At 37.2% G+C, this 14,754-nt stretch overlaps 1 pseudogene; it reads left to right on the top strand.

Moving 5' to 3' along the window:
- LOC149000448 (type I inositol polyphosphate 5-phosphatase 2-like) overlaps positions 1–14,754 on the top strand; it is a 32,210-nt pseudogene that overhangs the window by 10,561 nt on the left and 6,895 nt on the right.

Here is a 14,754-nt window from a genome sequence, read left to right on the forward strand (position 1 = left end):
TCAGACCCAAATCGGAAGGCTATTGAAACCGAACGACCCGTGGCAGCAATAGGGATTCACGGGCTCTCAAGACCGGTAACCAACCCGTGAGAGGACGGGAATCACATTGTGGGGGCCATGTATTGGAGGGTTGCATATGGTTAGACTTGGGCTCATGGGCGCTCGAGACCGGTGAGTTATATCCGTGAGAGGACATGAGAGCTTCCCGTTTACCATATGTGTCACATCCTCCCAGCCGGTACCCTAACTGGCATACCCGAGAGTGTGATCCACAGCCCAAAAGATCAAGTTTAGGAACGATCATATCCATTTAGCACAATAACAAATCAAAAGCAAGAACAAATCATTGTATTCTAATAAGTTAATAATAAAATTCAAGAAAATATCTCAAAAGAATCACTAAGAATATCAGAGTGCGAAAACATGATACCAAATCAAAAGACAACTGTAGAGTATAGCGGAAATATACTCCACAACATATGCGGAAGGTAGATCGAAATCTAAGTAAAGCTCTAAGCTAATACAAGTAAAGTAAAAGATAAGTCTAGAAGAAACAAGAGAAATCTAATCCACATCTTCAGTCTGTTGTTCTTCATCTTCAGTCTTCATCTTCTTCACCTTGCCCTTCCTTATATGGACCGTCATCATATTTCAAACCTGTAGAGAAGTCTAACAAAAGATATGGTACAAAAGGAGTGAGTTTCAAAGAAACCCAAGAAGGCGTTAAATCCATAATAACATAAATGGCGGGATTTCAAAACAAACATAAATGCAATATGGTATGAGACAAACAATGAATGTATGAATCTAACTCTATGTATGCTGGTCTCTATTGGCAGACATGCTTTAAGTCATAGCACCATACTTCTTTAGGAAGGTCTCATCACACAACGCCTTTTGGTAGTGGGTCCGGCATCCCTCGGGACATTCCATGGCTAGGGGTTAAGTCACCGCTCTCTCACATCACCATTGGTCTAAGTATTGGCGCATGTCAGGGTAAAGCCTAGCCAAATGCAAGTCTTCTACTTAGTTATATCAAGTCAGATCCAGATACGTCCATTCCTCGCCCCTGGCGATCCTTTCCGGTATCCTTCCCACTAGAGTCCTCATAGTCCCTGACTACGGACTCATCAACCCTATTGGTTATCCACATATGGTAAACGGGAAGCTCTCACGTCCCCTCACGGGTTGGTTACCGGTCTTGAGCGCCCGTGAGCCCAAGTCTATTCATATGCAACCCTACCAATAAATGGCCCCCACAATGTGATTCCTGTCCTCTCACGGGTTGGTTACCGGTCTTGAGTGCCCATGAATCCCCATTGCTGCCACGGGTCGTTCGGTCTCAATACCCCTCCGATTAGGGTCTGACATAACAGGACATCCTAGCCAAACACTACTAGACAGTCCTAAATATGTCATCCAATAGTTTAGGAAGGTGTCCAGAGGGCATCTCCGAAAACATCCCATAATATTCCCGTAGTTGTCCAAGGACAGAAGTGTCAAAATGACACCTCTCCTTCTTGAACCATACTTAATCAATCACAATCACAAATCAATCATATCATACACATTTACAGTATATAGAAAATATACCATAATAAGATCCATGTCATATACAGTTAACAAATAAAGACATTCATAAACTAAAGAAAGCAAGTAAATAAAGCTACTGTAATTAAAGTAAGTGCAGCAGTAATATATTCATAAAAGAATGTAATTATAGTAACAAATCCAAAAGATTCTAATATAGAAACTAAAATCACACAATCTATGCTATTATAGAAGTAACCATCCTTACCTTATATAACTTGAAGAGAATCTCCAAGGATCAAGGAGAATCTTCCCAAACTTGGCAAGAAGGTCCTAAACAAGTATATATATCATATTAGGAAAGAAACCTAGAAGGAAAGATATCAAAACATCCAAAACAGACCAAATCTGGAGTTGCTGTACTCATTGGTCGATTGGATTGGTTTACTATCTCAGTCGACCAATCAGTCGACCAATAGAGACAGTGGCCTACAAAATCAGAGTTTTTAGAATATAGAACCAAATTTGGTGGTTCCAAAGGGTACCAAACAAGGGGGAAACTACTATGAAAGTATCCTAGTATATAGAGGACTTCAAAACACTAATCAAATCAAGTCTTCAAGTTACAAATTAGGAAACAAAAGTTACCATAATTAGATCAATCATGGTTCTTGAAGAATTCATAGCAACAATCATGGACAAGAACGATAGGATGATGGATCATTGATTGTGATAAAGAAATCATGAAAAGCATGCATAGATCTTCAAGAAAAATAGATCTAAGACTGAAGAACATGAATCTAAATAAGGAAACAAAACTTACCATAAATGTATTAGTCATGGTTCTTGGAAAAAGCATGGTATGATCAAGAAGAAAGAACTAGAGATTGATAGGTTACAGCTCTTGTAAAGAAAGCACAGCAATTGACTACTAATATGATCAATAAAACAGATCTAAGAAGATCAGAATTTGAATCAAAAGATGAACAAAGACAAGATCGTGATTTAGATCATGATTCCTTCAAAAGCTTGCAATGATCATGATTAAGAACATTGCATTAGCCATTAATCCTTAGGAAGATCATGAGGGATGAGTAAAGAGATGTTTGCAACAGAGAATGCAACATCTTCTCTACTGTCTCAGCCCAAAAAGGAAAGAAAAACAGAGATGGAGAAGAAGAAGAGAGTGTAGACATACCTTTGATGCAAGAGGAAGAAGATTACTTGAGTTGTTGCGAGGGATCAACCAAGGATGCAAGGAAATTGATTAGAATGGAGTTCTAACTCGTTCTAGAGGCTTAGGAGGCAGAGGAGACGAACTAATCCTGAGATTGGACTTAAATAGAGCAAGAAAGACCTAAATCTGGAAAACAGGTCTCATTGGTCGATTGGATTGGTCTACTGGCCCAGTCGACCAATCAGTCGACCAATGGAGACAGCAAGGTACAGATTGCACTGTTTTGGTCATAACTTCTTCGTTTGAAGTTCGATTGATCCGAAATTCAAAAGGAAACTTCACACAAACATACTAAGACTATCTAGCATGAATTGGGAATCATCCATGGTCCAAAAATCAGTACTTTATAAATTGGAAACATGAGTTTCTAAATTGGAAACAACATGGTTCCCATAGCAAACTCATCATGGATTCAAGGGAAGAATTAGAGAGAAAATGGCTTCACTCTAATGGAATATCAAGAACATATCAGAGGCAAGAATAACTAAATAGAAAATCATAAGAATACTAATCCTAGAATGAGAGCAATCAAAAATAGAAACTTACTAGAATGCTTACATCAATGGTCAACATAGAAGGCTAAAATGGCTAGAAAGAAAGGGGAATTGATTCAAGGAGATGAAATACATTGGAACAGTAGTAAGGCTAAGATCAAACCTGTTAAACATTAATTAGAAAAGAAGCTACAGTAGAATGATCATGCTGTCCAAAACTCAACCAAAATCAGTGAAGAATTGAGGAGATTCACCATGTGGTTTCAAGGAATGCATAGAGTGATTGGGGTTCACTCTAAGACATAAGGAGATTAGAGAATAGGTAGTTATAGTAGTGTAACACCTTCTCCACAATCAAAACATCAAGATAGAACAGTAAGAAGAAGAAAAGAGAGAAGAAGGAGATAAAACACTAAAATCAAGGTCCAACTTCAAGGTGTAACATTAAACTAACCTTTCTTCACCCAAAATAGATAGGGTGTTCTGGCTAGGTTTGGGCTGGATTTCACATTCTCCCCCCTTAAAATAATTTCGTCCTCGAAATTGGGAGAGTTCCTGGATTCCGAAAGACAGGGGTACTTTCCTATTATCTTGACTTTCTTCTCTCAAAGTCCACGGAAAACAAATAACAATAAGTCTTATGTAAGGAAACAAGGAATATATCTGACATGCTTTGAAATCAAATCAAAAGTATGATCATGGCTTCATGAATATTTCACAAGGATCATGGCGAAGATTAATATGAAGATCATAAAACTTTAAGAATGAAATGAGATTGTAGAAGAGATGGTTGCAAGGATCAATATGTTGCAAGGATGCAGCATCCTCTTCATAATCTCAATCTCAAAGAATAATCATAGCAAGAGTAGATCAATACAACACAAGAGATATTACAAATCTTTGATTGAAGAATAGGAGATGAAAAGCTTGAAGTCTTGAAACAATTAGAAGGAATAATAAATCATGAAGATCACACTTGATTTCTCTTTGAAGTCATCATGTGGAGAATTTACAAGGTTATAGAGTGTATGGAGATCCACTCTAGAACAGAAAGGATAGAAGGATTAGTCATGGGAATGATTTAAGATCATCCTCCTATCAAAGGGAATGTAAGGCACAAGAAGAAATCATGGAGATAATAGATTAGCTTTGGGATAAACTTCTACCAAACGAAACTAGGCAATTCATACGGCAGAGAATAAATCGAACAATGCATATGGTATGTATACATTTGGTACAACAACAAGGTTAGGGTTAGGTGGGATCTCACAATATGTGGATAACCAATAGGGTTGATGAGTCCGTATTTGAGAGAGTCGGATACACTGACTCTAGTGGAAAGGATACCGGAAAGGATCCCGAGAGGGGAGGAATGGAAGTATCTGGACCTGAGTTGATGTAACTGAGTAAATGACTTGCATTGGGCTAGGTTTTACCCTGACATGCGCCAGTACTTAGACCAAATGGTGATGTGAGAGAGAGATGACTTAACCCCCAGCCATGGAATATCCGAGAGGGATGCCGGACCCACTACCAACAGTAGCCGTACGTGTGACCTACCCAAAGAAGTATGGTGCTATGACTTAAAGCATGTCTGCCAATAGAAACCAGCATACATAGAGTTTAGATGCATACATACATTATCTTTTTCATACTGCATTGCATCTTGTTATGCTTTGCCATATATTATTTATGTTGTTATGGATTAACTACCTTACTGAGTTTCTTCGAAACTCATTCCTTTTTGTACATTGTTTTGTTAGACTATTCTACAGGTACTAACTACTATGAAGAATCATACTGTCACACCCCGCCCGCCGGGCCCGGTTAACCGCCAGACAACCCATGGGTGCGAACCGTCACAGGATCCATGGTTTTAGTCTATCAACAATAATAAATACAAATACAGATAATCAAGAGCAAGAATAGTGCAATAATTAATAAAAAGGTTACAGAAGTCCAAATACTCCAATAAAAATCCAAGAAATAATCAAAGGAAAGAATCAAGAATCAAATGTAATATCGAGTTCAGCGGAAGCAAAATAAATAACTAAATAATCTTCTTTATGGTTTTCTTTTCTAAATCTAAAAACTAGTTTTCTAAATTAACAAGTAAAGATGTCCTCCAATCTTTCTCCATACGATCATCAAAATCCTGGTAATCTGCCTTTGTCGGCCATCAATGGGTGCTAAAGGTGTACACAAGCATCTTCAGAAGGCCTCATGCTCTGCAAGTTCATGTATCACTGTCTGTGTCAACATCAGCTTCATACGAGAAGGTTCTTTCATATGAATCATCTCCAACGTCCGACGTTGTGCAGCTATCTGTACAGTTTATATAATATATACAATGAAATGAATGAGTTCCAACGAACTCAGTAAGGAACAAGAATTCTCATATATATGTCAATACAATCCATGAATGCACAGATGAAATGATATGGTTGGTATGCAGAAATATGAATGCTACTAAGATCTAACTATGCAAGTCTCTATTAGCTGACATGCTTTAAGATATACACCAGCCCTCCTCTGGGTAAGTCTCATCACTCTGATCCGGCAAGGACTGGTTACCTCTGTAGGGATCCTGGACAAAAAGGGAAAGTCCACACCTGGCTCTCAAACCATGGCTGGGGGTTAAGTCAACACTCTCTCACCACGACCATTGGCAATGAGTACTGGTGCATGTCGGGGTTTCTAATCCAATGCAAGTCATAATGGTAACATACTATATGGAGTCCAGATACTTCCCCTATGGCACCAACCAACTCGGTTCAGTATCCTTCGCAACCTAGGAGTGAGAACCCTCATGGACTGGCTACCGCTATTGGACTCCACTCCTTAACCCTATGGTCATCCACATATTGTTGGGGCGGATGCTCTCATGACTCCTCACGACACCCGGTCCACTCCTTGGACGTCCATGAGCCCAACCCTAACATATGCAACCCTACCATTACATGACCAATAGTGGACCACTGAGTCTCCGCACGGACTGGTTACCGCTGTTGGATGAAACATAGTCACGGGTCACCCGGCTTCAATTCCCCTACTGAAAGGGTAATAGCATGTGGGATACCTAACCATGCAATTCTAGACTCTCCTAAGTATGTCATCCAGTAATCATGATAGTGCTGGAGACATCAGCAAGCATGTGTCCCATTCCACAGCCTTCTGATATCCCAAGCTAAGATATCCCAAAGGAATACCCCTTCCATCACAACTACACTACAATCACTCTTTATCATACCATGAATAGTTGTACAATATCATGAAAGATGAAGTACATCAAGGAATACCACAAATAGCAAGTGTACAATAAGATTCACATGCTTTATACAATTATAGCAAGTTACATGATCAAAGAATAGTAAATAGAACAACTGAATCATCATGTATATGTAATTGCATATAAATAAGAATGCATGTCCTTACCTGTAATTATGTAAAATTCCTCTAACTTGAATTTCAGAAACTATTATAAAACTTTTACTTGAAACAGAGAACACCTAGGCATAGGATTACAAGAATATATAAGAGTCAAGAGTCAAAACAAATCCAAAATCAAACTTACACAGACACTGGAAATCGGCCGGTCGCTTGAGCCGGTCGCTTAGGTTGAGCAACCGCCACTAGTGACCGCCCCAAAAACAGAGAGTTTCAAATCCGAAACTCAGGGCTTCGATCATCCGTTTTCAATCTGGATTTCGAGTGATCATGGCCTAAGTTTCGAATCTAACACTCCTAAAGACAATAGGTGAAGGGAAAACTAACAATCATCATAAATGGATTACCCAGAAACTCTCCCCTTGACTGGATCTATCCATTAACAAATGCAGGGATTCGTTTCTGGACAGGATCTCATCAAGAACATTGGAAAGGGAGTACAACAAATCAATTGGGTAACCACTAACAAAAAGGGGATGGGTTCATATCAATCAGAGGTTAAAAAGAAGAGAATTGCAGATGGAGATTCATTACCTTAATCAGAATCACCAAGAATAGAAGAGAAAAGGTTTCATAACATTAACAGCACTTCAGACCTGAATCCTGCACAATTCCACTGCCGCCTAATCGCCCAAAATAGCAATCCCGAACATAATAATGCATTAATAGGGCGAGGGATGCTATTTATAACGAACAAGGGGGCAAAAAGGGCAAAACCCCGAAAACAGAACCGGGCGGTCGCTCCAGGTGGTCGCTTGGTTCAATCAACCGCCACTAGCAACCGCCCCCATGTATATTGCTATACAAGGGTGCTTTGCTCATGGGGTTGAAGACCAAGTACAACCTAACCCAAATGAAGACATGGGGGAGATCATAGTCCGAAAAATCAATCTCAATAGGTCAATAATAAAGGGGTTAGGGTTTCATCATAACATATGGCTCATGAAAAGGTTATGATCAGGGAAAGAGAGGGAATGATTGTTATCAAGAAAATAACAAGAAATCATAGGAAATCTAGTTTAGGTTAATAGAAACATTACCCATGAGGTTTCCCTCACATGGAAGGTTACAAAAGGTTTCCAGAAAGATCATTCAAGGGTTAGGGTTAAGGTTTCAAGAATCTATTGGCTAGGGTTAAGATCATGATGATGATCATAGATCTCAAAGAATAGAATGAGATCGTGGAATAGATGGTTGCAAGGATGCATCATCTTTTTCTTGATCTCAATCAAGAACAAGAACGAAGAAAGAATAATTAGAAATCCTAATTAGGTTAAACATGGATCATGAAGAAAATATAGTGTGATCAAGGATAAAGAATTAGAGAATGATAGGTTACAATTTTAGTAAAGAAAACACATTGATTGGCTGTTAACAAGATCAAACTAAGGGTTCTTGGTTTGATCCAAGAGGTTAGGGTTTCACCCTTTTTTTGGCTCCCAATGAAAAGGTTGAGAGCACCGGATGAAGGGAAGTAAATTGATAGCCAATAAAACAAGAAAATAAAGATGATCAAGTTTAGGTTAACACAAATATCACCCAAAGGAAAGAGAAACAAAGAATGCACAATCTGAAAAGGTGTTGGTGAGTTTCCAATAGATAAAAGAACAATATGGTTTCATATATGGTTACCTCTCATGAGAGTTACCCATAAATAACTCTCACAAAAACAACCCAAGATAGATAAAGGAACATCTCATTAGTATTTCAAAATAAAGTATGGAATTAGGAAGGGTCTACCAATGAGAGAAAAATAAGGTTCACAATTAAAGTGAAAGGAAAGAAATTCAAATCATACAATTAGGGATTTACTAACAAGAATCCGTGTATCCCACGAAAAAACTAGGGAGAATAAAGATTCACCCTTAGGGCAAAGAATTAACAATCAAGAAAGGTTTTGGGGAGGGTCCAATGAATTAATAGAAATAAAAGGGTTCCCAATTGGTTACCGTCTCACGAAGGTTACCCAAGAATCTCCCCTCAAAATCTCTCCCTTTTTGGTTTCCAATGGTCCAAGGAATATTAGGGACCAATTCCTCAATCATGAGGACACAAGGGAAGGTCATGGTAAAAGCATGAGACCTTCCCCACAATCATAAAGATAGGTAAAAAATTAGGGAAAGTGTCATCAAGATTATTGGTGGAGTCCAATTCAAGAATCATCGCCATATGGCTTCAAGATCATAAAGTGAATTGGGGGATTCACTCTAGGGCTAAAAGAATTAGACAAGAGGTCATTACAGTAGTGTAATACCCCTCTCATGATCAGAAAATCAGAAGTAGAGAAGAAAGAATGAATTAAAGAAGAAACAAATTGCATACCAACCTTTTAGAAGAGAAACCGATGAAGAAATCAGAATAGATGCTTGAGGATCTTCCTTGGCTTCGAAGGAGAGGTTCTAGGGCTTTTCCCACGTTCTTCCAAGGCTTAGAACAGAATGAGAGTGAAAAACATGGAGTTCCCCTTTTTAAATAGCACAAAGAGTTCAAGAATTACTAGGATTTCACCAAACTGACCCTGTTGGTTGATTGGTCGCTAAAGAGGAAGTTCAAAGGTCTTTCCCACGCCGTCAAGAGGTTTAGAAACATAGTAGGATAGCTAACCACGAAATTAAAAGAAATAAAACTTTTTAAAAACCTTCAAAACAGAAAATTACCAAAATGCCACTGCCTGGACAGCTTGTTCAAAAATAGGGATTTAATGGGCCTAACTTCAATATTTTTGGATGGGCTTCTTTCAACACATCATACTACTTACCTAGTATGGAGGGATGTCTTCAAACCAGGTCCAGCTAAGCTTTAGGTCCATCAACCAAGTTCTTCATTACAAATAAATAGTTCAACTCCAAATCAAATAAGGTTTCCATAAGGAAACACCATCATCAATATCCATTGGTTTTGGGTCAAACACCATATTTTCTACTGAGATGGCCCACAAAGACATCTTCCTCATTTTGGGACATTGGATCAAACCTAAGGGAAAGGTCTGACATGGCTTCCTAAGATTTTAAAAGATAGTAAAACTGAAATCACGGTCAAACTTCAAAGTCAACATTAAACAAACCCTACTTCACCCAAAACAGATCGGGTCTTCGGGCTAGATTTGGGCTGGGTGTCACACATACACTGAAGCGCAAGCCAATGAAGCGTACTACACACAAGGTTTTGGCGACAATCAAGATTACTCTGATGATCCCTCAGTTGATCAAGTTTCGTACCACAATTAAAGGCAACGTGGAATTGGAACATCTCAGTTGGATTGATGAAGTCCACTATTTTGAAGATGTCATCTATAGGATAGAAGACTCCTATGTTTAGTTTATCTTTCTTAGTTCCTTTGATTTAGTTGTTATTCCTTTTAGACTTACATACTATGTTCCGCTGTATTTGTGGATTAAGTTTCCGCCTCACTCTACTTCTTTTGATATCTTCTGATATCTGGTATCATTTTCCGCACTCTGATTATATTGTTTATTCATTTATTGACTTTAATCTTTTGTTTATAATATTTAAACCTTGATTATTCCCTGTTTATGATTAGGTTATTGTATATGTGGGAGGATGATTTCCTCGATACTTGATCTTCGGGGCTGTGGATCACACTCTCGGGTATGCCAGTTAGGGTACCGGCTGGGAGGATGTGACAGATCATCATGTCAAGGAGCACAACTTTGGCACAACTTTTCCTCATGGGTCATTCAATCACAGATTTTTGAATTATTTGATTTTGCGAGATAATTTGGACAGCTTAACAGTATGTGTTAGATGTATCTTCTGTGTATACAATGGAATGAGATTAATTACTTGGAGAATTTTATTTGTTTGTCTAGGAGCCTTAATAGTTTGAGCATGAATTAGGGGTCCAATCTACTGTTTGAAACCTAAAGCACTTATAGTTATGTGTATTTTCTAGCTTCTTTTGGATCTCTAACAGGGGATGTGTTGGCTAATGTTTGGTACATATGCTGTATTACCTTCGCTGGCTTTCAAGCCTATGAAGTTCCAACTTCACTGATTCAAACCTTTAGGATCTACAACATTCTTTAACTATCCATTTATTCTTTTGATTTGTTATTTTTATGTTTGTTTTGTAATTAATTTACATATTAACTTCTATGAAAATATTGATTTATTCACTTTTTTTACTTTTGGGCTATTGGTTATGAAGAGGCTTGTGCAGCACATCTAAGTTTCACATTGTGGAGTTTATTCAACTATAATATAGGGTATTTTTCATATGGTTATTACCTTGTTGACAATGTTATTGCCTTGTCAGTTCTATGATTGCTTTATGTTTTTATAGTGATATGTTCTGGTATACTTGATTTCTCCTCAATTTTTATTTTAATATAACCAATGAGTTCCCAATTTGAGTTATTATTTCCACAAAGATCTCTGCTGGTAACATCAGCTCCAAACTTTTAGGGTGTAAAGGGCACTCCTACGAGTTGTTCAACCTGATTGATATTCGATAACTATTTAAAATCTCACAAATTTACATAATTACTAATTTAGGATGTAAATTTTTATAATAAGTTTTTTGAATTTTTTATCCCACCATCTCCGTTCTATACTACCTTGAGGTTGGATTAGATTGTTGAGATTGAGAATCTGAAAAACCTTTATTCAATTCTGTTGCTTTCAATGAGGCCTTGGATGAATTAACAAATTCAGAAATTAAACAAAGACTATCATAGAGGTTGGTTCACTCTTTTATTATCATTCAATTGCACTCTTTCTAGATTCTAATGGTTACATTTATCCAATCCTTTTTCCTTAAAAATGTGTGCTTTTGCTTTATTGCAACACTATATTGAGCCAAAGAAGAATAATCCTCCTTTCTAATCGACGACCTCGAGGTAGGTCATTCGTTTAATTTATTTTTTGTTTTTTGCTAAAATAGACTATCAAAAGAGTTGGTATTCTTCTCTTAGGCATTCAATCAGCATGATAAAGCTTTCTCTTGATGGTTCACGTTGTGCATTTTGTGCCATGTGGATTGTTGCCATAATTGGCACCAACATCCTTCATATGAAGTAACTTCATCGGGTACATTTTCATTTTGTTACTGGGGCATGATGTTTGGCCTTATCATGAAAATATTTTCTTAACTATAGATTGCATTCAATAAATTTAGATAACACAGTTCCTATCTAGAATATATTTATCGATTTTCTTAATCTATGTATTGGTCTTCATATTCCTTGAATTTTGCATATTACATTTTCATAGCGAGGACTAAAGAATTGAGTGAGTAAGAGAAGAGGTAACCAAAAGAAGGTTCCAACTTCTCAAGTCACCACTTACATTATCTCAAGATGGACCAAAAATTAAAAGCTAGATTTTTTGTCATGTTAGTTATGTTTATTTTGTGAACATGTATTTGCAATTTATGTCACTTTATCTTTTTCCCATCCAATGTTTCACCTCATTGGAATCACCTAGGCTAATATAGAACAAAATATGAAGACAAATAAGCCATAAGTTCACATTATTATTTACATGAACAATGTAGCAGCCCTTGCAATTGTGAAAAGATACTAGAAGATCTTGGAACCCAAGAAATTGTTTCATCAATTGAAACCCCTTGAAAGATATACCTGTAAGAATATTTCTATTCAAGATCACATAGATCGACTAAAAACACCCTAATATGATAGTAGCACAAGATGATGATAAACATACCTTCTTTAGGATCAATTGGAGACGAAGCGCAATAGAATATCTTCTTTTGTCTCCCACTAAGAACGAACTTAAGTTGGAAGTTGATTCTATGATCAACTTGATGTTAGATCTTCTCCTTTAGACTCCTCCCTATTCACTGGCTTGATGGTATAACCTCTCTGAACTAATGTAGAGAATAATGTGATAATTATGAGGGTTTAGAGGAGGGACTTAGCATCCTTTATATAAGCAAATCCGTTAGATCGTCCATCAAGATATAACGGTCCCTATTAGCTCACACTAGCCAGTCCATATAAGAGTTTTAATAACCATATATTACCTATATCAGATCAATAAATAAACCAAATCAAAGTATAACCCAATCAATGAAGCCCATCTTATATGGAATATTTAATTAATATTCTAACAATATCTTCTGATTTCATTCCACTATCATAGTTTCTATTCAAACCATAAGAATTCGTGAAAAATTATAGCAAAGCTTTTGCTTCAACATAATTAATTGCAATAATGTCTCATATATTACCAACTTAACTTATAGTCCCAGCATGATTGGATTTTGTAGTTCTAGTTTGCTTAGAACCCTAATCTTTGACTTTGTATTGCCGTTTCTTGAATTTTGTGATTTTATTAGGGCTACATTAACCAAAGACATTCAAGATGAGGTCCCCCGGTGTATGCTTTTTGCGGATGATATTGTGTCGATTGATGAGACCCAAGTGGGGATTAATACCAAATTAGAATCATGGAGAGTAGCTTTGGAATCAAAAGGCTTTAAACTTAGTAGATCGAAGACAGAATATCTAGTTTGTAACTTTAGTCATGATCGGGCAGATGATGAAGAGGTGATACTTGATGATAAAGAGATTCCTCAGAGTAATTGTTTTAGGTACCTAGGTTCAATCATAAGTAAAAGAGGTGATTTAGAAGATGAGATTTCCCAAAAAATTAAAATAGGGTGGATGAAGTGGAGAGGTGCGTTCGGGGTCTTATGTGATCGGCGTATTCCATTAAAGCTTAAAAGAAAATTTTATAGGACCGTTGTTCGACCAGATATGATGTACGGTGCAGAGTGTTAGGCTGTTAAAAAGAATCATATAGATAAACTCAGTGTAGCAGAAATGAGGATGCTAAGATGGATGAGTGGCAAAACTAGGATGGATAAGATAAGAAACGATCATATTAGAGTTGGTCTGGGAGTTGCTCCCATAAGTGATAAGCTTAGAGAAAGTCGTTTGGGGTAGCACGGCCACATTCAACGGAGACCTATAAATGCTCCTGTTCGGAGAAGTGATATAATCCATATTGAATGAACTAAAAGAGCTAAGGGTAGACCTAAGATAACCTTAGGAGAAGTGGTGAGAAAGGATATGTATAGCTTAGGCCTTGTATCTAGCATGGCCTTGAACAGAACTGATTGGAGGGCAAGAATTCATGTAGCCGACCCCATTTAGTTGGGACAAGGCTTATTGTTATTGTTGTTGTTGTATTAGGGCTACATTACTCTTCAATTAATTCTACACTATAGGTTAGAGTAAGCAGGTTACAAGTTGTTTTACACTTTTTATAGTTGTTTGTCAAATTTTCCCTAGAAGAAAACTGAGATATGTTGTTCTCATTGAAATCTATTTACCCACAGCATCTTCCCTTGAGAAAAGTAAAAAAAACATCCCAATTAGCATGCTTCTCTTGAATGTCTAGAAGTAGGCCGATTGAATCATCAGAGCTTTAAAGCTTTAGCACTGTGAAGATACAATTAGATTTAGTGACATTTCCTTCAATGAGTGTTCTTACTACTGATATGTTGAATACGTAAGTTGCAAGTGGATTTAGCTTATGCTCCGTTTATTAAAAGATTTCAACCATTACTACTGGAATTGAAAAATTATGATCTTATTCGTGACCAAAACTTACTGCATGGATTGAGCGACAAAAAGAGGCAGCTACTAAATATTATATTATTTATTCATGAAGAATCCTGAGCTACAAAACATCTTCTTAGTAACTAGGACTGGATTGATATATATTGAAATTATATTGAACCAGAATGAGTTATAAAAAGTCAAATTTTTCTTGACAGTATTTTTAACAAGTCCTACGTTTTGCTTGATGGTGCCATTGGAGGAGGCTGACATTTCATGGGCAGCTCGGGGTCCCTTGCTCACCTATTAAGTTTCACCTTAGTAAGAGTTTGCCAAACCATAAAGGTCGAGAAGCAAAGAATTCTTTTCTCCAAAAAGGTTCAAAGAGTACCATGGGCATGCATGAGGTTTAAGATTGGATTTATGTGAATTTTACATGCAACTCTCTACATATGAAAAAAGTATAATGAATAGTTGTTTGGAAAATCAAGAAACTTAT

This window comes from Hakea prostrata, chromosome 11 (genome assembly GCF_041222555.1).
Source record: "Hakea prostrata isolate BN-2017 chromosome 11, UWA_Hpros_2, whole genome shotgun sequence".
In the NCBI taxonomy this organism is placed as follows: domain Eukaryota; kingdom Viridiplantae; phylum Streptophyta; class Magnoliopsida; order Proteales; family Proteaceae; genus Hakea; species Hakea prostrata.